This window comes from Myotis lucifugus, unplaced genomic scaffold, assembly GCF_000147115.1.
Source record: "Myotis lucifugus unplaced genomic scaffold, Myoluc2.0 scaffold_59, whole genome shotgun sequence".
NCBI classification, from domain to species: Eukaryota; Metazoa; Chordata; class Mammalia; order Chiroptera; family Vespertilionidae; genus Myotis; species Myotis lucifugus.
In genome coordinates, this window is record NW_005871107.1 from 2347608 (window position 1) to 2371674 (window position 24067).

The 24067-nt window shown below is 37.7% G+C and overlaps 1 pseudogene; it reads left to right on the forward strand.

Annotated features, from left to right (window-relative positions):
• The first annotated feature begins 244 nt into the window (after positions 1-244).
• On the forward strand, positions 245-16508 carry LOC102425127 (annotated as a pseudogene).
• The last annotated feature ends 7559 nt before the right edge of the window (positions 16509-24067 follow it).

The following is a 24067-nucleotide window of genomic DNA, read 5'->3' on the forward strand; positions in this document are numbered from 1 at the left end:
TCTCACAATATTTCAAATTGTCTCATTATTATTATATTTGTTGCGGTGATCTGTGGTCAGTGATCTTTGATATTACCATTGTAATTGTGTTAGGGCACCATCAACCGTGAAAGATGCTGACAATAAATGTGTGCGTTCTGACTGCTCCACCAACCTGTCATTTCCCTATCTCTCTCCTTCTCCTGGGGCCTCCCTATTCCCTGAGACACACAATATTGAAATTAGGCCAATTAATAATCTTAAAATGGTCTCTAAGTGTTCAAGTGAAAGGGAGAGTCACATATCTCTCACTTTATCAAAAGCTAGAAATGATTAAGCTTAGTTAGGAAGGAATGTGGAAAACGAAGATAAGGTGGAAAGCTAGGCCTCTTGTACCAAAAGGCCAAATTGTGAATGCAAAGGAAAAGTTCTTGAAGGAAATTAAAAGTGCTACTCTAGTGAACACAGGAATGATAAGAAGGTGAAATAGCCCTATTGCTGAGAAAGTTTTAGGGTCTGGATAGAAGATCACACCAGCCACAACATTCCCTTAAACCTAAATCTAACCCAGATCAAGGCCCTAAATCTCTCCAGTTCTATGAAGGCAGAGAGAGGTGAGGAACCTGCAGAAGAAAAGTTTGAAGCTAGCAGAGATCGGTTCATGAGGTTTAAGGAAAGAAGCAGGCTCCATAACATAAAAATGCAAGGTGAAGCAGCAAGGGCTGATGTAGAAGCTGCAGCAAGTTATCCAGAAGATCTGGCTAAGATCATTAATGAAGATGGCTACACTCAACATCAGATTTTCAATGTAGATGAAACAGCCTTATATTGGAAGAAGATGCTATTTAGGATTTTCAGAGCTCGAGAGGAAAAGTCGATGCCTGGCTTCAAAGCTTCAAAGGACAGGCTGACTCTTACTAAGGGCTAAGGCAGTTGGTGACTTTAAGTGGAAGCCAGTGCTCATTTTCCAGTTGAAAATCCTCGGGCCCTAAAGAATAATGCTAACTCTCCTCTGCCTGTGGTCTATAAATGGAACAACAAAGCCTGGATGACAGCACATCTGTTTACAACATGGTTTATTGAATATTTTAAGCTCACTATTGAGACCTACTGCTCAGGAAAAACATAAAATATTCCTTTCAAAATATTACTGCCCAAGAGGTCTGATAGAGATGTACAAGATTAATGTTTTCTTTTTTAAAAATATTTTTTTATTGATTTCAGAGAGGAAGGAAGAGGGAGAGAAAGATAGAAACATCGATGATGAGAGAGAATCATTGATTGGCTGCCTCTTGCATGCCCTGCACTGGGGATCAAGCCCACAACCTGGGCATGTGCCCTGAGCGGGAATAGAACCCTGACCTCTCGGTTCATAGGTCAACGCTCAACCACTGAGCAATGTGGGCCTGGCAAGATTAATGTTTTCATGCCTGCTTATACAACATCCATTCTGCAGCCCATGGATCAAGGAGTACTTTCTAATTTCAAGTCTTATTACTTAAGAAATACACTTTGTAAGGCTATAGCGGTGAGAGAGTGAATTCCTGATGGATCTAGGCAAAGTAAATTGAAATCCTCTGGAAAGGATTCATCACGATGCTAGTAAGAACATTCATGATTCATGGGAAGAGGTCAAAATACCAACATTAACAGGAAGAAGAAGTTAATTCCAAACCTCACAGATGACTTTGAGGGGTTCAAGTCTTCGGTGGATAAAGTAACTGTACATGTGATGGAAATAGCAAGAGAACCAGATTTAGAAGTGGAGCCTGAAGATGAATTGCTCCAATCTCCTGATAATGTTCTAATCGGTGAGGAGCTTCTTCTTATGGATGAGCAGAGAAAGTGGTTTCTGGAGATGGACTCTACTCCTGATGAAGATGCTGGGAAGACTGTTGAAATGACAACAAATAACTTGGAATATTACATAAACTTAGGTGATAAAGCAGCAACTGTGTTTGAAAGAATTAATTCCAATCTTGAAAGAAGTTCTTTGTGCAAAATGCTCTAGAACAGTATTGAATGCAATGGAGAAATTGCTCTGAAAGTAAGTGTCTATTGGTATGACAAATCTCGTTGCTGTCTTAGTTTAAGAAATTGCAGCAGTCACCCCAGCCTTCAGTAAGCACCACCCTGATCAGTCAGCAGCCATCATCATCAAGGCAAGACCCTCCACCAGCAAAAAGATTACAACTCACTGAAGGCTCAGATGATGGTTATCATTTTTTAGCAATACAGTATTTTTTAATTAACGTATGTAAATTTTTTTAGACATAATGCTTTTGCATACTTAGTAGACTACCGTGTAGCATAAAAATAATTTTTATATGCACTGGGAAACCAAAAATTTTTATTTGCTTTATTGAGGTAGTCTGCAATCAAACCTGTAATATCTCTGAGTTATGCCTGTACTCTGGCCACTATATGGAAAATAGATTATAAGAGAGCTAAGAGAGACCTCTAAGATGCTATATCTCAGGCCAGAAATGATGGTGATTATAGTCACCAGGTGGTATATATGCAATTTCATTAATGCACTAGAGGTCCAGTGCATGAAATTCGTACATGGGAGGGGTGGGGTCCCTCAGCCCAGCCTGTACCCTCTCACAATCTGGGACCCATCGGACATCCATTTCACAATCCTGGACTGCTGGCTCCTAACCGCTCACCTGCCTGCCTGTCTGATCACCCCTAACCACTTGCCCACCTGCCTGATTGGCCCTAACTACTCGCCTGCCTGCCTGATCACCCCCAACCACCTCTGCCTGCCTGCCTCATCGCCCCTAACCACTCACCTGCCTGCCTGATCTCCCACTTACCTGATCACCCCTAACCACCACTGCCTCGCCCCCACCATGGTGGCTTCATCCGAAAGGTCATCCAGAAGGACGTCCAGAAGGTCATTCAGCTGTCCGGTCTAATTAGTATATTATGCTTTTATTATTATAGATAGGCAGCAGAATTCTTAACTGGAGCTGCTACTCTTTGGAAATACCAATGTCTGAGGCTACAGTGTTTATGCCATAGAAGGTTGACCAAAGCTTATCCATGAACCCAAGTAAGCATTCTTAGAAGTCCCTGAGGGGGACAGACAGAAGGATCTATCAGAGACTTTGCAATCACGATAACTACATTTATAATCACAGCTTGAAAAGCCTGAGATGTTCAAGTTTCACGGCTACAGAGAAAGGATGTAGGACCAAAGGCACATAGTGTACACTGCTGTCTAAGAAAAGGGAGCAATGGCTTCTCTGGTCTGTCTCTAACATTATCCCAGGTAGGCAAATTCCTGCCATGCTTTCACATTTAGTCCATCTGGCACATATACCCTTATAACATAGATGGATGCATCAGGCTGTGTTGGTGTCAACAGCCATTAGTATCACCCACCGTAGCCTTCTTGCACTGATTTCATGCTCAACTAGCAACCTAATTATAATGTAGCTTCCTATGGAGATTTTCCTATAAGTGAGTTCCACACTAGTGATCATGAACTTTAAAATTTGCTTGATAGTTATGATTTTCATTGTAAATTAATAAATTGGTTCAAAGTCGTATTTATGTGAATTCCACGAGTCTAACTGATATAAATCAATCCTCTTGCATCTTACCTTCAGAAAATTTCAGGTTTCTGTCTTGCTAAGTGGAGGAACAGGCTCTGAATCCACAGCAAAGAGAGGTCCAGCATAAGTCGCAGACCAGTCTCTGAGGTGATTTGAGTTGGATTTTTACAAGGGAATAGGAGTTTACCTGGTGAAGAATTCAGAAGGAAACCTGAAAGAACAAAGTGTGAAAACCACAGAGGCAGGAAATGAAGTATTTTGTTCACATAGTTCTTTAACCTAAATGAAGCGGAAACTGAGCATTTGCGCTATAATGGGAGATAAGTTTGGAAAAGCTGTTTGTGGTCAGATCATCTCCTGAGTGCCATAATGAAAAACTTGGACTCTGTCTTAAGGCCAGGGAGAGTGAGAGCTATTTGTGCACAGAAGAGGAATAGAGATTGGTTTTAGACAAATGTCTCTGGTGATGCCGTGGAGCACGGATGGAGTGGACAGAGACTGGAGGAACTGGAGTGAGTTAGGAAGGGTCTCAGTGGGAAAGTGCATGAACCTGAACAAAGTCAGGGGCAGTGGCAGGGAGGATAAAGAATGAACAAGACAATGCAAAACAGACCATATGTAAACATTAATGGAGAAGCATGCATAGATTTAGCTTAGCCACATAATTGGAGAGCAAGATCATTAACTGAGATGGAAATGGTTTTAGAGTGGAATATATTGAGTTAAGTTTTGAACACATTAATTTTGAAATATCTATGCTTCATCCAAGTGGAGATATCCAGAAGGCAATGGAAACACAATTCTGTGGTTTAGGAGAGCCATATGGGCATAAGTTGTAACTTTGGGAATTGTTATAGATGATAAGCCAAGTTATAGAAGTTGATAAGTTAGAATTTGGCAGTAGTGTGAGTGGTTTCCAGGGAATATGGTGATAAGATTAAGAATTGAATTCTGGTTGACAGAGTAAGAGGAGCCATTAAAAGATTTTGAAAAGTAATCAAAAATCTGGGGAGTCAAATACAATGTTATAAAAGCCAATGAAAATGAATATTTTAGAATCTAGAAACAAGTCAGCATTACCAAATGCTCCAGAGTGGGCTAAGAGAATAAGAGCTGAAAAGAGGCCGCTCCATTTAGCAGCCAAGCCATCGGTGATCTTTGCCAGAACAATTTCAGTGGAGGAGTGGGAGCAGAAGTCGGTTGCAAAGACAGCATTTGAGCATAACTCTTTTAAGAATAAATCTTTTTAAAAATAATAAAATAAATAAACAACACCAACAAAAGAAGTTTACAGTTAAAAAAAGAAATGAAGTGGCAACTCTGAAGGAAGCAGGATCCCAGGAAGCCCCCAGGCTGAAGACCTTGCGTCTGTTTCTTCCTCTTTATTCTCAGTCTAGCAAACAAACATGTACTATTGGTATTTCATTCAAATTCTGTTCAAGACTTACTCTTCCTCTCTTTCCTGCAGTTACTTGTCAAGACTTCTTTGTCTCTGACCTGCTTTCAGCCCTCCCAAATACTCCCCCTGCTTCTGCTTGCTCTCCAAGCCATACTCCACCCAGCTGCCAGATTAATCTTCTAGTACAGCGGTTCTCAACCTGTGGGTCGAGACCCCTTTGGGAGTCGAACGACCCTTTCACAGGGGTCGCCTAAGACCATCGGAAAACACATATATAATTACATATTGTTTTTGTGATTAATCACTATGCTTTAATTATGTTCAATTTGTAACAATGAAATTGGGGGTTTACAACATGAGGAACTGTATTAAAGGGTCGAGACATTAGGAAGGTTGAGAACCACTGTTCTAGAACATCAGTTGCTTCATGTGAGTCTCCATTCAAAAAGCTTCAGCAGGAAACTAGATCTTAAAAGTTCTCATTGCACAAAAAAAGTGCAACTATGTGTGATAATGAATATCAACTAGATTTATCATAGTGCTTATTTTGCAATATATACAAATATTAAATCATTATGTTGTACACCTGAAGCTAATGTAATGTTAAACATCAATTATATCTCAATTTGAAAAAAATAAATGAAAAATAAAAATTTGCTTTTGCACTTAATAAAAAGAAAACTTCAGGTGAGTGAGAAGAGATCAACCAAAGAACTTGTATGCATAGCTGCATAACCCATGGACACAGACAACAGAGTGGTGAAGGCCTGGGATGGGAGGCGGACAGGGGGAGGGCTAGAAGGGATCAATGGGGGTAAAAGGGGAACATATGTAATACTTTCAACAATAAAGATTTTTTTTAAATAAAATGGAATCACACAATAAAAAATAAAAAAGAAAGAAAGAAAGAAAACTTCAACAGTTCCTCACTCTCTCTTATACTCTCCTTAGCCTGAAATGTGACATTTGGCCGGGATTGGTCTTCCGTATACAGAATGGAGTTCTCACTATTCTTAAATTCCAAGTCATTGAGCACGCTCATCTTCCTTTTGACTGATACACTGTCTGCATTTTCTCAGGTAATCAAGCCTACCCATCCTTCAAGGCCAAATTAATTTACAAGTTTTCTGTGAGAAAAAAAAGAGTAGGAATAATTACTAAACAATTTTGTCAATTTTACCTTTCTGGTGAACTAGAAGGAAGGAAAGGGGGGAAAGATATGGGGAATTGGTTAAGAAAATAACTAACAATGTCTACATTAATGTAAAGATCAATAACCATACGATTTTGAAAAGTGTTATTCCTGTCCATGCATTTATATACATTTGATATTGAAGTTTTCTATTCACTTCAAATAGTAATATGTTGTTTTTACAGCAGCATAGCAACTCCTGTGTTAAAGGTTTCTAGACTGCTACTGAATATATGAACAATTGCTACGTGGCAGGTTTTGGATCCAGCTTTGAAATTCAAGCATTAGAGAAAAATACCCGGGGAGCTTTTCAAAATTACACACATTCCTGGAGATTCCATTATCACCTCCTTCGGGGACTAAGCCCCCTACCTGAGAATCCGTGGTTTGTGAGTCTTGGGTTTGAGAATGACTGCAGACTATTTTGGGTGGGAAAAGACAGAAATTTCAGGTTAGTTATTCCCAGTGAAAAAGAAATCACACAAAAATGAAAGCAATTAAATAGTATAAGGAGATCCTAAGTAATCGCAAAGGAATTTGAAAAATATGTAAGGAATGTAATATCAAAGTAAAAATAAATCAGCCAACAGACTGTCTCCAATCTGCTGAGTGATATATTTAGCATATTTCACAATTAAGTAAGCTGACTTTTAAAGTTGTTGGTTTTTTAAATACATTTTTATTGATTTCAGAGAGAATACGGGAGAGGGAGATAGAAGCATCAATGAGAGAGAATCATTGATCAGTTGCCTCTTGCACACCCCACATGAGGGATTGAACCTGCAATCCAGACATGTGCCCTGACCGGGAATTGAACTGTGACTTCCTGGTTCATAGGTCCACGCTCAACCACTGAGCCACGCCTCTGGGCTTAAAGTTGTTTTGAGAGTCTAAATGACTATATAGCACTCTATATATTATTCATTGTTAATCACTTTGACCCTGCTGTGACCTATAGACAGGCGATATTGCTTTTCCTGCTACACTGTATTAATAGTTCTTAATGATATAATAGAATTCCATCAGAGCAATCTTTTTTTTTTCAGTTTATGAATACCAAACAGCCCGAAGCCGATTTGATGACTAATACCTTAGACCTGTGCTATCATTGTTTACTCATAGCAATTATAGCCAGTATTTATCTAGCACCTTAAATTTTAATGGCTTTGTATTTATTTTTGTTAACAAAAGCAAACAGAACTCTTTGCAATAAGTAGGCACCTAGCTCTAATGAAAAATACTAAGGTACCAAAAGTTCAAATTCTACCCCAGAATTTTAAAATTAGAGGAGACTTGGACAGACATCTCTTGCTTCATTGGCTTTCACTCTTGGTGGGTGTCTGAATCACGTAGGAGCTTATTACACACATGGATTCCCACGTTGGAGGGTTTTTATGAGGTCCAAAAATCTGCATTTAAAATCAGAACTCAGGATGGTCCTTGAACTCCAGTTTGAAAATTACTGACCAACCCCCTCACTTGTACGTGATGAAACTGAGCCCTATAGTGGTTAAGTGACTGACCCAAGGTCACACAGCCGGCTAATGACAATCCTGTGTAGAACTGGTGTAGCCTCTCAGCTCTGTGCTCTTCCCACCCTGACACCCTGCCTATTTACACTGACCTCCTACAAGAAGGCAGTCCCCTCTCTAGTACTCCCACGAAAGTAAGTTTATAGAGATATTCTGTAGGTGTCATAGGCCGGAAAGAAGTGACCCCTGTGTGAATAGTAGAAAAAAAGCTGTTACTTTAAAGGGAGTACAAAAAATGCAAGCACCAATGGAACAGTAGGGCAATATGCCAGGGGCTTGGTGAGACAGACAAAGACTGCTATGAAATGGCAAGTTTACTCATTTATTCACTTAATGTCACTAAGATCGCAAATAATAATAATAATAATAATAATAATAAAAACTAGATTTGTGCTGCTGATACCTAAATATCAGAAAGGCTACACCCAGAACTTATCTTTCTGAATTTGTTTCTTATCTAAAAACAGTACGCTAAACCTACATGCCACACAGAATTATTTTGAGTATAGTAATACTATATGAACAGTGTTTTATGCAGTCCTAGCACATGGTGAATAAAAGTTATAATTTAAAATATATATTATTATATGCTTGGAGAGCCAGGGAGATTATAATTATATACACACCAAAGTAGAATTATTGGTACCTCTCATCACTAGAGTGCTATAGAAATTACAAAACATGGCAGAGGATATAAGAAAGATTAAGGAGTCTTATGAGAGCAACTCTATATAATAACAGGGATGGAGCTAATGGAACATAATAATAAACAAAAGAAGCTAGACACAGTATCATAAGCACTATGATTCCATTTGTAAAGATTAAGAACAGACACGACTAAACTATGTAGTTTGGGAATATATAGTTAGGAAGCCAAACTAGAAAGCAAAACAAGGAATTAGCAAGAACATGAGGATAGTGGTTCCCTGTAAAAGGTACTGAGGGGGTTGCCATTAGGAAAGGCGCATTGCTGGCCTCTGCAGTGCTGGCCAGTTTCTATTTCTTGGCCTGGGTGGTGGTTACACTGGTCTTCCCTTTAAAATACTTGTCTATTTTTGTTTTACACATCTCTGTGTCTGTATACTTCAAAATCAAATTTTAAAAGGTTTTTTTAAAAGATAAATTTAGTAAATAAAACCCAAAGGAGGCACTAGCCAGTGATGGCGAACCTATGACACACGTGTCAGAGGTGACACGCGAACTCATTTTTTTGGTTGATTTTTCTTTGTTAAATGGCATTTAAATATATAAAATAAATATCAAAAATATAAATCTTTGTTTTACTATGGTTGCAAATATCAAAAAATTTCTATATGTGACACGGCACCAGAGTTAAGTTAGGGTTTTTCAAGATGCTGACACGCCGAGCTCAAAAGGTTCGCCATCACTGCACTAGACATTCCTATTACTGATGTTTGAGTTGTCTCTCCACATGGACTACGAGGATAATAGAGAGCTGCTGTGCAGCAGGTTTATGTAAATATTTATCTGTGTACTGGCCCAGGGGACTCACACCTGGAGGTATTGTGATGTTTAATTGCAAAGCATTTGACCAGCAGTTGCCAGGATCCACTCAACACTAAATATATAACCAAACTAATTCCATATGATTCATTAGTTCAGTGCTGATTATATTCAAAATCATCATAGTCTTAAAAATAGCTGTGTTTGCTTGTTCCAACACTGTTTGCAGCCATAGTTTCTATGGTTCCCAACCACAAATGAAGAAATAATATATGGCCTAAAATGGAAGATGAGTCATTTTCTGAGTTTTACAAAGGCAAACATTGACATGTTGCCACTTTGAAATATTCCTGCATTTATTTTGCTTTTGGTGTCTTTCACCAGAGACTAAACTAAAACTTTAACCAAGACATTCAAGGATGAAAATATAGTTAATAGCTATGATATATCATTTCTTTTTTTTTTACCATTTCATTATTTTAATTAACTAGCACTATTTTAACATCTAGATAAGACTGCTTTGAATAGTGTGTCCATGTGTATTGTTATTATTCATTTTGTTATAAAATAATTAGAAATTAAAAAAAAACAATTTTGTATCAGAGTTGGTAACAACTCCTTCCATTGAATTCTTAAAATGTTTCTAATTTCCTGTGATTTATTACCAGAAGATGGAAAATGGACCCAACCTGCTATATGTGTTACTTCCAAATTAATTAATTGGTTTTTCTCTAATAAAATATATCATACAAACAAGAGAGTATAATTTATACATACAATTTAAAGAATAATAAGATAAACATGCATGTACATACAACACAACTTAAGAAAAAACACATAACCCAAATCTTTGTTCCCTTTCTCCTTTTTAAGAGACAAACACTATCCTGAATTTCATCAGTCTCACACCATGCTTTCCTTTGCAGTTTTACCACATGTATGCAGTACATATAATTATGCCTATTGTTTAGTTTTACATGTTTTTAAGAATTATATAATTGAAATCATGGAATACTTTTCTTTAATAAATTTTCTTTATCATTGTATTTTTTATTTACCATGTTGATAAATCTATCTGTTCTCAATGTATATTCAATTGTATGAATATATATATCATAAAGTATCCATTCTTTTAGTCATACATGCAGAAGGCTCTTGGGTTGTTTCCAGTTTGAGAGCGAATGATGCTGTAAACATTCTTAGTCATGTCTCTTGGTATTCCTGTGCACACGTTTCTTAGAAGTGAATATCTAGGTGTGGAATTCTTACGTCATAGGTATGGATATCTTTAACTTTAGTGGATAATAACAAATTGTTTCTCCAAACAAGTTTACATTCTTGAATGTATGAAATTCACTTTTCATTCCCACAGTTAAAATAAGGCAACAATTTTAACTTTCCCCTGTTGATTATCTTGGTTACAAGTATTAAAGCAAATTCTAAAAAGAGAAAATAATTGGCTCACATAACCAAACAATAGACAGGGGAAAGGTAGACTTGGCCTGGGGGGTTGATTGGAAGCAAAAAATTTGAATTTCATTAGGACTTTTTCTCTAGTGCTCATTTCTGCTTCTCAATGCATGCTGGTCTCATTCTCTCAGAGCAGCTTCTTCATCAAGGAAGGGGCATTGTTGTCCGTAGTTCCAGCTTCACCTCCTCCCAGTTTCTTCTCAGCTCCAGATTGAAAACTTCAGACAAGAACTCTGAATGGGCCAGTGGAGGTACAAGACCATTCCTTAGGTAAATAATCACTATGATTAGCAGGTGAGGCACTCTGATTAGGCCCCATGACCACTTATGTGGCCAGTGAATAAGAGACTTTGTTGCCAGAGAAGAGAATAATGCACTAGTATATGCAAAACCAGTAAAGAATTATAACTAATTGTGACTTGTGGATTGTGGCTAAATGAAATATATCTTAGTTTAACCTTACGTAGATATAAAGGAAAACACTAGGGAACCAGAGGGCCAAGGGAATATCACATCTGAGGACTGTGCCTCTTTCACCATTAGGAGGTCAAGTAAGGCACACCGCTCTCCAGGTACCTAGACATGACCTGTGGAGGAGTCACAGTAGGAGATGAGGGAATGGAAGGTACCTAAGAGCTTATCTTCCGTGAGACTGAACTTTATCTGAAAGGACTGTTTAGGTTATAATGTTACAGCAAATTTTAAATGTCATAGGCTTAAAATGTTAACATTTTTCTACTAATCAGAAGCTGGAAGCTTCGCAAAAGACCAGATTTGTTATAGACAGAAATGAATAAATTGCACATGCTCAGCTTAACTGAGCTGTGGTGTAACACGATATGGCTTTTAAATTCCCGCTTCTTTCTTCTGGCTTAGGCATTGCTGACACAACCTCTTTTTAGCCCCTTCTGGCTGCAGCCCTCCCTCCACATCTCTGCTTGGTCATCTCCCTGCCTCTGCTTTTATGTCACAGAGCCCTACCACCAGAGGAATTGATTGGCTCACATAACCAAAAGTCATGTGAAGTCAGCATCCTTGCCACCTGGGAACTAAAAACCAGGCAGACCTCATATTCCCTCACACTTACCATTTCCATGTATACCAGCCAAGTTATCATTTGTCTTTATATTTTACTCTTTCTAAAATATCATTTTGCTGATGGAAACATAGATATTGAAGAAAAACACAATGGAGAGAGACAAACAAAAGTTAAATAAAGAACACAGAATTGCAGGACCTTTCCTAGAAAAATGGGTCAATTTTAAACAAATAGTTCTCCCAAGATTCAAAGAAGCTAAAAGCAATTTGGCCTTCCTAAATTAATGAGCCTGAAAGACTAATAAGAGATTTTTTTAAAAGATGAAAAGAAAATAGAAGATGAAAAATGAATTAATAGAAGAATAAAATGAAACTATTACAGATGTGAGCTTCTCATTAGAATCAACAAAAGGTAAAATAGATATGAATAAAAATATAATCAAAGACAAAGAGGACAGGCTTGAGGAATAACAAAATGAAATGGATAAGAACAAAGAGATAGAATTATAAAAAGATGATAAATATAGACAACATACAAATAACCACTGTTCTGGAAGAAAATACATGGAATGGGAAGAAAATCCAATATATAATTGAATAAATGTTCCTAAAATTAAGATTCACTATAGATTAAAAAGACATAGCTTAGCCAACACCCCCAGAAAATTGGATTAAGACTGATTAATCAGACACATTCTAGATAGTGGATTTTGGGCAGGAATTTGTAGGAAGTTACACCAGCAGGAACTAAGGAAGCCATGAATCAAGTCACCAAAATGAGAAAGAATAGGAGGAAATGAATTTAAGAGATATTTGGGATCCTGACATGTTGGAAGGCAGCATTGTGTAGTTATTAAAAGGCCAGCTCTGTAGTTAAGCCTGGGCATAGATCCCAGCTCTACCCTTTACTACCCAGTGACCTGGGTTAATTATTTTGCCTCACTTTGCCTAGTTTTCTTACCTTTAAAATGGAGATAATAGCCACCCACATAATATGGTGACTGAAGATGAAATGAGATGGCACACATAATCCTCCTGGAAAAATGCCTGGTCCATATTAAGAAGTATTAATTATTATTAATTTCAAAAGACAATAAAAATATACCAAAAATTAAATAAATAAATTCAACAGAGCTTGGTAATTCTCTGAATATGAAGGAATCAGATAGAGGGAAGATACAAAAATGATTTCTAGGTTTCAAAATTAGACAACTGTAGTGCCATTCATCAACAAGGACAATACAGCAGAGAAGGTTATAAAATTTTCCAGTTGTAAAGGGTTCATTTTGAACATTTGAAGATTGCAGTATCTTTGGGCAGATAGAGATATTCTGTGAACACCTAGAACTTTGGAGAGAAGTCTGGCTAGAGGCAGTTGCAGATGCCTTTAATGTGGATAAGATTTCCTGTGTGATGTTACACATGAGAGAAGAAAAGGGGTGAGAACCTCCTCATTTGTAGACTGGGTGGAGGACTAAGGTCTGTGACAAGGGACCAGTAAAAAATAAAGAAGAAGAGGGAGAGGATAAGTGATGGAGCAAAGGCACAAGGACTTTGGAGGGCCTGTGATCTAGAACACAGATGAATGGGTTAGCCTTCCTCAAAAGGAGGACACCCCTTCCACTTACAGAAAAAGACAGCTGTAGAATGTGCATGGAAACACATAAGTTTGTAAATGGTAGCAAAGCTGAAAAAGTTCCCGACTGGTGTTTCAGTTTTCTCTATGAAGTAAGAGCAAGGCCATCTGCGGCCAAATGCGGGCAGTCGGTGCAGCAGTGAGGGTTAGGGATAGTGAATGATAGGAGGACAGCCAGAGATGCGCCTTCTCAAAAACCAAAACCAAAAGAAACACATGAGGACCCAGCAGACATTTAATGAAAAGTATGAAATTTCCCCCCAAGGAACTTTCCCAGTGTCCTGAGTGTGAGAACAAGGTGGTTAGATTGATTCAGAATGGAGAATTTGAGGTGTGATGTGCAAAATTTAAACATGGCTACTTTTACCATAAAACAAAGCAGAAATAATTAAATTTGGTCCATTTTAAGATTTACCTGGCTGTGTAGTATTGGTTTATAATAGAGAATACCTATACCCTACCTCATGTCCCTATTATCTACTGAAAAGATTTAAATCCAATTAACAAAATCTCTCATAGCATAGAATAGAAAGACTTTCCTAGAATTTTTAAAACTAATGAGAAGAAAGGTTGAATTAACTTGTTAACATGTAAGCTAGCTATTGGAAAAGGAAAGATTATTGTTTTAATTTCAACTACTCTAAATGATTATAACTGATTATGTAACAAGCTGTACAAAGTACAAGGCTTAGTCTCATTCCTGAGTATTCATGGTTAGTATGTAAGTCTGGAGGACTTTCTGTCTTCCATCTGAATGGTTTAAACCTCTCATAGAGTGCACTACCAGCATGACAGACATTTTAGAATTAATTATTTTGAATAGTTCATGTAGATAAATGCATTTTTGTTAAATTTTAGTATTCAGTACTTTGTTGTAAATTCTTTGCAGTGTAAATAGGCAATCTTTTCAATGATCATTTCAAAGATAGAATTTATTTAATACCTCAAACATTATTCACAAAACATTGTGTTATAGAAGTAATAGTGAGGCTTCCCAATACATAGAATCACTCTTTCCCTCTTCCCAAGGAATCCATAGTCAATATAAAAAATACAGCATCTTGAAATAGGTCAGTGAATGAGGGACAAGACAATTTATTGAAGGATAATAAATCAAACTGAGGTGAACAAGAAAAGTGAGGATAAAGAGCAGTGGTAAGGAAAGAATTAATATAAGAATAGTAAGGTGTGCCCTAACCGGTTTGGCTCAGTGGACAGAGTGTCAGCCTGTGGACTGAAAGGTCCCAGGTTCGAGTCTGGTCAAGGGCATGTACCTTGGTTGTGGGCACATTCCCAGTAGGGGGTGTGCAGGAGGCAGCTGATAAATGTTTCTCTCTTATCAATGTTTCTAACTCTCTATCCCTCTCCCTTCCTCTCTGTAAAAAGTCAATAAAATATATATTTTTTAAAAAAGAATAGTAAGGTGCATTTTATAAACAACATTTGTAAGGAAAATTCTTCAAAATAAACCAACTCTAAACAATTAACCTATGAAGAGCTGTCCCTGAACTTTAGTTCCTCATGCACGTCCACTAACTTTGGAAGTGTAGTGCAAATGATAATTAGGAGGCTTCCCACTAGTAGAATTGGAAAATAGATAAAATTTGTTTTCACCAGAAGCACATCTTTAAGTCTCTTCTTTCCACTTCCTCCCTTGTTTGACATTCTGTCAATGAAAAAAAGTTAAAGGTCACATAAGAAGGAATTCATGATAAGACAACAGAGGTATTCTGTGTCTCAAAGAAGAAAATGAAAATACAGGTCTCAAAATGAGATAGACTGTGGAAATAATAAGTGAATTAGAATTGCTAGGCAAAGAACCATATCCCTTAACACTTTTCATCATGATATTGTTTGTGTGTATATTATTACTTCCAGTATCCTCTTCTTATAATCATCTAGGTTAGATGTGGGTATAAATGATTTTCAGAGCCTTAACTGGTTTGGCTCAGTGGATAGAGCGTCGGCCTGCGGACTGAAGGGTCCCAGGTTCGATTCTGGTCAAGGGCATGTACTTTGGTTGTGGGCACATCACCAGTAGGGGATGTGCAGGAGGCAGCTGATCGATGTTTCTAATTCTTTCCCTCTCCCTTCCTCGCTGTAAAAAAATCAATAAAATATAAAAAAACAAAAATAAATTATTTTCAGAACTGTATTTTTAGTAATTCTTATATGACAAAAACCAATGGTTGTCTAATAACTAGCCACACATGGCATCTCTGCTCATAATCAGAAGAAAAACTTGCTCTAATTTGACTAAAGTGAAATGTGAAATATGCCTTTTTTATTCTATAATAACTCACTCATATTTACTAGCTAGATTTTTCTAATTACCAACACTTTGTTTTTGTCAATTCTTTTGGTAATTTTTACTACTATTATTTGAATTTAAGACAGCAGCAATGCAAAAAGAACATGGATTAAAATTATATTTGAAGAGGAGATATTAAAAATCTATTAATATATTTGAAAGCCTGGCACGTGGTTGACTCTTAGTTGCTTTCATTGCCTCATTTGAGGCCTAGTAAACTAAACTGGATGCCTAAAACTCCCTTTCTATTTACTGTCAACCTCAATTATATATAGTATGTTAATAAACTATTTATCTTCTATTGTTCTAGGTTCTTAGATTTTTCCACATCACCATTCTCCAGTTTTCAGTGCGTTACTTCCTGTTACGAAATTATTCAAAATAGTTTGTTTTGTATTGTTGTTTTTCAGACAGGCAGGGTGATCAATGGTGCTTAAGGATATTTCACAATGCTAGTTCCTTGCTAAAGGTCACGTAAGAAGGAATTCACACGCGAAGCTACACACACACACACACACACACACACACACACACACCACACTGGCCCTAGGTAAGAAGTTGCCAAATCTTTGAAGTCTTCAAACCACCCTTCATAGCTGTTTTCTCCTCCTTTTGGAAGCACCTCCTGCCCTTCAATGATCCTGCATCCTGCATTCTCCCCTCTTCCTTACACAGAGCCTGTTATCAGTCACAACTCCTCATGCTCCTGAGCCTACTTCTGCAGGAACCCAGATACTGGGTAGCAATAAAGAGAAGAGGCAGACTTGCCCCTCTGCTGGCCGCCTCAGTCTTTCTGGCACACGATTGCTGCTGCTGCTTCTTACAAGTTACATCCTGTCCGTAGACAGACTGGCCCAACAGCAGGTTGTATCTGTTGAAGTGAAACTTGCCCAAAAGGGTGTGTGTTGGATCAGAGGGACTTAGGGACAAGGGGGAATTGAAATAGGAAAGTGGATTCTCAAGAGAATTATAATCCAGCCTATATATACTCAGTCAAGTAAGTGCTCGTGATTTTTTTTCTGCTATTTTGCTCTAGAAGAGAGCAATGTTAGCATTTTCTAGAAAGAAAACTTCAGTAAAACATCATTAAGTGAGAGATATATGATTAAATGCCATTGACAAAAATTATTTTGAAGTTATTTCATAAACTTAAGTTTAATGAAGTTCTAAATATATAGAATCAGTAGCTGTACACATTAAGTAAACTAGTAACTGGGTAGAGTTGAAAAAGAGGCAAGTATTTTAGATTGTCTATTCCTTATATACATTTTTTTTTTTTATGTATGAGAGTGTTTGTCATCCTGATTCAGAATTCGAGGACATTTTTCTTAATCCTCACCTGAGGATATATTGTCTTTTTAATTAACCCAGGTATGTGTCCTGACTGGGAATCAAACCCACAACCTTTTGGTATACAAGATGATGCTCCAACCAACTGAGCTACCCAACCAGGGCCAGAATGCAAGGCCTTTTAATGGTACTTGTGGAATAATTTATCGTAGAAGAGCTGAAAAGGTGCTCTTTTTTGTTACTATTTCAAAGCATCATTTATTTTCTCAGGGAAAGAACTAGAAAGATTGGTTCCAAATTTAAAATGTCAACACCACTAGTTGAGCATTCAAAAATGAGTATCTACATGGAGTTACCAGTGATATTTAAAAATTCACTTTCTGGCCATGGGTAGTTTGGGGGGGCAAAATCATAGTAAGTATACCAAAGTAAACTAATGTTCTTCATTCCAAAATGTTCCCCCAAATAGTTGCTCAGCCATATGGCAAAAGTCTGATACAGATAACTATACTTACTATCATGTTTGGTTACTGTTAATAGTAAAACTAATGGAGAGAGCCAGATTTTAGACACTAATATCTTAGAAACTGTTAGAGATATTATCTTGAAATGCTCTTTCTCTAAAAAAAAAAAAAAGCAAAGATGAGAGATGAAGGGAAGAAACATATATTGAGTGACACTATATGCCAGCCAGACACTGGACTACATGCTTTAAATACATTAGGTCATTTAATAATATAATTAGATAGGAAATGTTCTATACTTGCGGGGTACATTATTTAGTTTTCTTTTTCTAACTCTTGACTCAAGTGTTCATGATGCAAAGGTTATTTGTTCTGCCCTATGTTTCTCTTGCACAAGATTGTCTCTCTTTTTGAATCATCATCTGCCTCAGGCTTGATGCGGTGCAGTCTCCAAAAGACTGGTTTCGTACTTCAACTCACCTTTCAGAATATTTCCAATACAGGCCACTCATTCAGTGCCCCAGGCACCTAATGAGTCATGTTCCTCTTCACAGTCAACTTTATCTTTCTGGGTGGATACAGAGTCATTAAGCTGAAATATGCTCTTTGCCAATAGACTTGAGGGTTGGGTTTAGTTATTAACTTGGTGAGCCTCCACCCAGCTAACTATTGTCGGAAATAATTTGTTGAGTCAGGTGTTTTTATAATCATATTTCAGCAAACTACTCATCTGCCCTAAGTACTGCTGCTGAAGGCTGAACGTCATCTCCATTTCTACACAAGCACTGTGGCTAACAGATAAAAAGATGCATTGTCCACATCATCATTTTTTGTTCTTTCAAATTATGTTGCCTTGTTTGTTATAAAAGAGCAACAAATATTTGTTCATTTCGACTTTGATGAAGCTGTGAGCTGTTACATAAAGCACATCCTAACCTAGGGAGTGTGGAAGTACGAAATAGAAAGTGAGAGTCTATGGTGATTAAATAAAACTGAAAACTCAACAGTTCCTTCTCCACCTGGAAGAAAAACAGCCCTGGAAGCATATGCCCTTCTCTCCACTAAGAGAAACACTAGACCCCCTGCTATGTTTTCCATACAGCAGCCTCTAGTGGGACAATGCCAAATGATACAGCTTCTGTGACACCTCTCCCTCCAGCCCAGCATACACCAGATTCAAAAAGAACTTGGAGAGGAGGAGAGAAGGGGAGGATTTGAAGACACACAACAAGATGGGCACCTCCCCTTTTCCATAGGAGCAAATAAAATCAGTTCCCATCTACTTGGGAGCTGAGGACACTCTTAATTTTTAAACCACCATGAACAGAATTTAATTTCCTAAGTGTAAGGACATACAGAAAATTTAAACTTTTTTAGGGAAAAAAATCTCCTAAAATCAAATGAGTTAATTCTGTATTAAAAACTTACCATACAGTAGGTGCTGAGCCAAGTGCCTTACACGTTTTTGCTCACAACTCCATAAAATTGCATTATTTCACCATTTTTCAGGTGAAGAAGCTTAGGACAGCTGAGCCAAAATTTAAACCAAAGTTTTGTTCGTTTGTTTTTAAGAGCCAGAATTATTGACAAGTAAATTATATTGCCTATATGGCAATTAACTAAATAAAACTAATGTGACTAGCCCTGGCCAGTGTGACTCATTTGGTTGAATGTCATCCCATGCACCAAAAAGTTGCCAGTTTGATTCCTGATCAGGGCACATGCCCTGGTTGCAGGCTTGTTCCCCAGTGTGTGTGTGGGGAGGGGAGGAGGGGGGAAGTTGGTCAATCTCTCTTTCTCTCTCTCTCTCTCTCTCAAATCAATTTTTAAAAAACTAACGTGACTAGCATGTAGTTACACATCACAGCTTAGAATTAGTTTGTGGTTTATACATAGAACTAGAGGCCCGGTGTATGAATTCCTGCATGGGTGGGATCTTCAAGTAATGTCCTTGCTCCATCTGGTAAGGATGTGGCCTAATAGCCTAGTGTACACTTGATTCAAATTTTTTCTCAAAGGCCCAGAATTTTTAATTAAATATTACCTTAACATGCAACCTATGAACTACAAAGATTAATATCTGTCTATCTCCCTCCCCTAAACATACACACACATCACTACATAATAGGCATCCTATTTCTCTTATATATGTAACTCCTTTTTGTCTTTTATCTTCATCCTATTATTTTGATAATTTGGAAATACTCTTATCCAAATAACAACCTTGATCTCCACTGGATAACAAGTAGTAGTTCTCACTCTGCAAAAGCTGCCTCAAACCACCTTAGTTGAACACTCTTCCTGGTTCTATTTGATTTGCTCCTTCTGCCAGTATTATTCTCATCCCATATATCCCATATACAGACTTTATAAGTCTTGCTAAGAAACCTGCACTTTTGACCCTAGATAGCTGCCAAAGAATTTTCATCATAAGCATGGAAACAATAAATTTTGCATTTTAGAAAAATTATTCAGCAATGTGGAGGGTAGTTTGGAGGGGCATAAACTAAAAGCAGAAGACATTTAGAGTAAGGAGAGAGAGAGAGAGAGAGAGAGAGAGAGAGAGAGAGAGAGAGAAGAAGAAGAAGAAGAAGAAGAAGAAGAAGAAGAAGAAGAAGAAGAAGAAGAAGAAGCCTCATTACTATCAGTGAATAAGAAATGACAGTGTTCAAGGGGCCTTGAATATAGTTCCGCAATGTCAAAGCTTTTGTCTTGTGAAGACAGAGTGGAGATAGAGGAGATGAGCTAAATATCTTCATTTAAAATTTAAAATCATCCAAGAGTCAATTTTATGTTTTCTGACTGCATGTAAGAAAAGCACTATTGCCAAACCGGTTTGGCTCAGTGGATAGAGTGTCGGCCTGGGGACTGAAAGGTCCCAGGTTCGATTCCGGTCAAGGGCATGTATCTTGGTTGCGGGCACATCCCCAGTGGGAGGTGTGCAGGAGGCAGCTGGTTGATGTTTCTCGCTCATCGATGTTTCTGGCTCTGTGTCCCTCTCCCTTCCTCTCTGTAAAATATCAATAAAATATATTTAAAAAAAAAAAAGAAAAGCACTATTAATTTGTTTACAAAGGACTCATTAACTGATTTCAAGCAGTACTAATTTCATTACTTTATTATTATACTACTAGAGGCCCAGTGCATGAATTCTTGCACTGGTGGGGTCCCTCGGCCTGGCTGGTGATTGAGGCCTATCAGGGGCCAGCTGGCCAGGGAGAGGGACCCCAAGAGGTTGGCCAGCTGAGGGGGGGGGGAGGGGCTGCGGGAGGTTGGCTATGGGAGCACATCATAGCAACTGGTCGACCAGTCGTTCTAGTCATTTGGTCGTATTAGTTCCTTTGGTTTTTATAGAGAGAGGTGTCTAGCAAGTCTAAAAATAATAGATTAACTCTTTAAGGATTGAAAAAAAAGGTACGTTAGTTATATTTGACTTTTTTCTCAAAGGTCCAGAATTTTAAATTAAATATTATCTCAACATGCATTCTTAATCATTTTTTTCATAGCATGAGATAAAGTATGTAAAAGTATAAATATAACGTACAACATTTATTGAAGTCTGCTTTATAAAGTACTATGCCAGATAGAAATAAGAACTAAACATGTTCTCTACCTAAAAGGAACTTTTATATTAACATATATACCAGAAAAACTCAATGTAAAATGAATTTCTTTCTATTCCAGGACAGTACATATGAAACATTTCTGATTACCCCATAAATGCAATCATTATAGCAAAAAATTTTTTTTCAGATTATAACTGAGAGCTTATAAATAATTGAGCAGACAAAATAAGCACTAAATCTACCTTACTCATCCCTCCTCATGTTCAGTGAAATATCCTGTAAAAACGTCAAAGGCAACATGAAAGAAATGAAAACAACAAGTTGAATAGAACTGACAAGATTACATATACAGGGGAATCACAGACTAATAGAGCCTCTGACATTAGTGTTCTGCTCACAATACAGAAGAAACCGAGAGTGCAGGTGGTTACATGGCTTGTCCAGATTAACTCAGTTAGTGACACACTAGGGTTTGAATCTAGTTTTCCAGATGAGTAATTCAATAATAGTCTTTTCACTGTATCAAATCAACAGGTAGAATAGTTCTCCTTGGAAAAACCTAAAAAGTAAATTATTTACATTTAGTTGTAGTCCAGCTCAAACTCTTTCTGCTTTATGCAAAGTATTTTTGAAAGGAGTTTCAGAGAGAATATCTTCAACTTTTAATTCTTTCCATTTTCCTATGCTGATGGTATGGCAAGGACAATCTAAAGTAAAAATTCTCTGGGAAACTATAAGACCCCTAATGCTAAGAGACTAGAAAACCCTGTGGTATCTAGTTCTTGTCTTAGTCTGTTTGGGATGCTGTAACAAAATACCATAAACTGGGTAGCTTATAAACAATATAAATTTATTTCTCATAGTTGTAGAGGCTGAAAGTCCAAGACCAAGGCACTAGTCCATTCAATGTCTGGTGAGAGCCCACTTTCTGGTTATAGACGGCATCTTTCCATTGTGTTCTCACTTAGAAGGGGCAAAGGAGCTTTCTTAGGCTGTTTTTATAAGGGCACTAATGCTATTCATGAGAATAGAGCCTGCATGACCAAATCAACTCCCACCTTCTAATGACATCATCTTGGGGGTTAGGTTTCAACATAAGAGTTGGTGGGGAGGGGGAGACATAAGCATTCAACCATAGCAGTCTTGTTGTATCGAATTTAGAAAAGGTGGAAGGAAACTCAGGAAGAGATAAGAAAGTGAACAAAATGCCAAGACTGAAATACCTCCAGTTTAGCTAAAACAAAGGCTAAGTTGGAAAGGTGAGTAGATGTTAATTGTGAAGGGCCTTAAAAAAATCTAATGAGCCCCGCCAGTGTGGCTCAGTGGCTGAGCATTGACCCATGCACCAAGAGGTCACCAGTTCAATTCCCAGCCAGGGCACACACCCTGGTTTTTGACTCTATCTCCAGCAAGGGGTTTGCAGGAGGCAGCCAAATGATGTTGATATTTCTCTCTCATCAGTGCTTTTAGCTCTCTCTCCCTCTCCTTTCCTCTCTCTCTAAAAATATTGTTAAAATATCTAGTGAACATCTGCTTAGGCTAGAACGGAATAACAAGGACTGGGATTACTACTCCCTTGCCCACCCAAAACTTCCTGTATAAAGCAACTAAATAAATATCCTATATAATAAAGAGCTAATATGCTAATTAGACTGAACAGCAGAACGAACTTCCGGACAACGCTGGGGCTGCGAGGGCCGGCCGAGACTGCGAGGGGCTGTGAGGGCCAAGCCCCTTGCATGAATTTCATGCATCGGGCCTCTAGTATATAATAACAATTTTCAAGATAAAGAATATCAAACAAGAAAGGACAATAAACCCCGAGAGACAAGAAATAAATGAGATGAGCCCCATAATTGCTCTAATTTATTTCATGGAGAGAGTATTCAGAGTGCAAATCAGGGAGAGGACCCCAGGCAAAGCCTGGTGAGCTTCTTGAGTGAGGAGATAGAGAGTCCGGAGAAGCTGTGGTAGGTAGAACTCACAGAGTAGAGTACAGGAGAGGTGAGAGCTGCAGAGCGAATTCCAGGGATCTTCAGAGAGTCCCTCACAAATCTTCATCTGAGTACTGAACAGTGCATGTGTGTGAAAATACCACCTGAAGCTGGGGAAGGAAACCCTTGAAAAGGATTAGCGTTAACAATCCCCAGAATTCATACAAGGCTGAGAATGATGCCTCTTCCTATCAGACGGAGTAGAAACATCACAATCTGCAGGATTTCATAGAGTACTCAAAGGGTTGTACCCCGTATTAGGGATAAATTAATCCTAGACTAAATTCTGCTCTTATTCCACCTGTCAAAACATAAAAGCAAGACCTAAAAACATCATACCATTTCCAAGTAATTTAGTTGCATCCCAGGACAAGTTCAAGGAACAAAAAAATTTTCAAACCCAACAAGGTAAAATTTACAGTATCGGCAATCAAATAAATAGTAGGCATTCAAATAAGCAGGAAAATGCAAACCATCATAAGAAAATTCAATACATTGAAATTAACCCAGAAATGATACAGATGATAAGATACAGATTAATATACAGGGTATTAAAAGAGTTATTACTGGCCCTGGCAGGGTGGCTCAGTTGTTTGGAGTGTCATCCCCTACACCAAAAGGTTTTGGGTTCGATCCTTGGTCAGGGCACATTTGGGAAACAACAACTGATGTTTCTATCTCACATCAATGATTCTCTTTCTCTCTCTATCTCTGTCTAAAAGCAATAAACATATCCTCAGGTGAGGATTAAAAAAAAAGTTATAACCAATTCATATATTCATAAAACTAGAGGAAATATTGAACATGTTGAATAGAGATATGGGCAATATATAAAAAATCAGTAACAAAATTTTAGAACAGGGATCAGCAAACTTTTTCTATAAAGGGCCAGATATTAAATGTTTTAGGCTTTATAGGCCACTTAAAATTTCCATCACATGCTCTTTAAAAAACAAAACGAAACCTTTAAAAATGAGAAAACTATTCCTAGTGCATAGGTTGTACAAAAAATTCATGGACAAAGAAGAGATAGCACAAATAAAAAATGAACAGAACAATGATAAGTTTAATTAAACCAAGCAATGTCAATAATTACACTATATGAAAATGCTCTAAACACCCCCAATTAAAAGGCAGATTGTCAGTTTGGATAAAAAAGCAATACATAT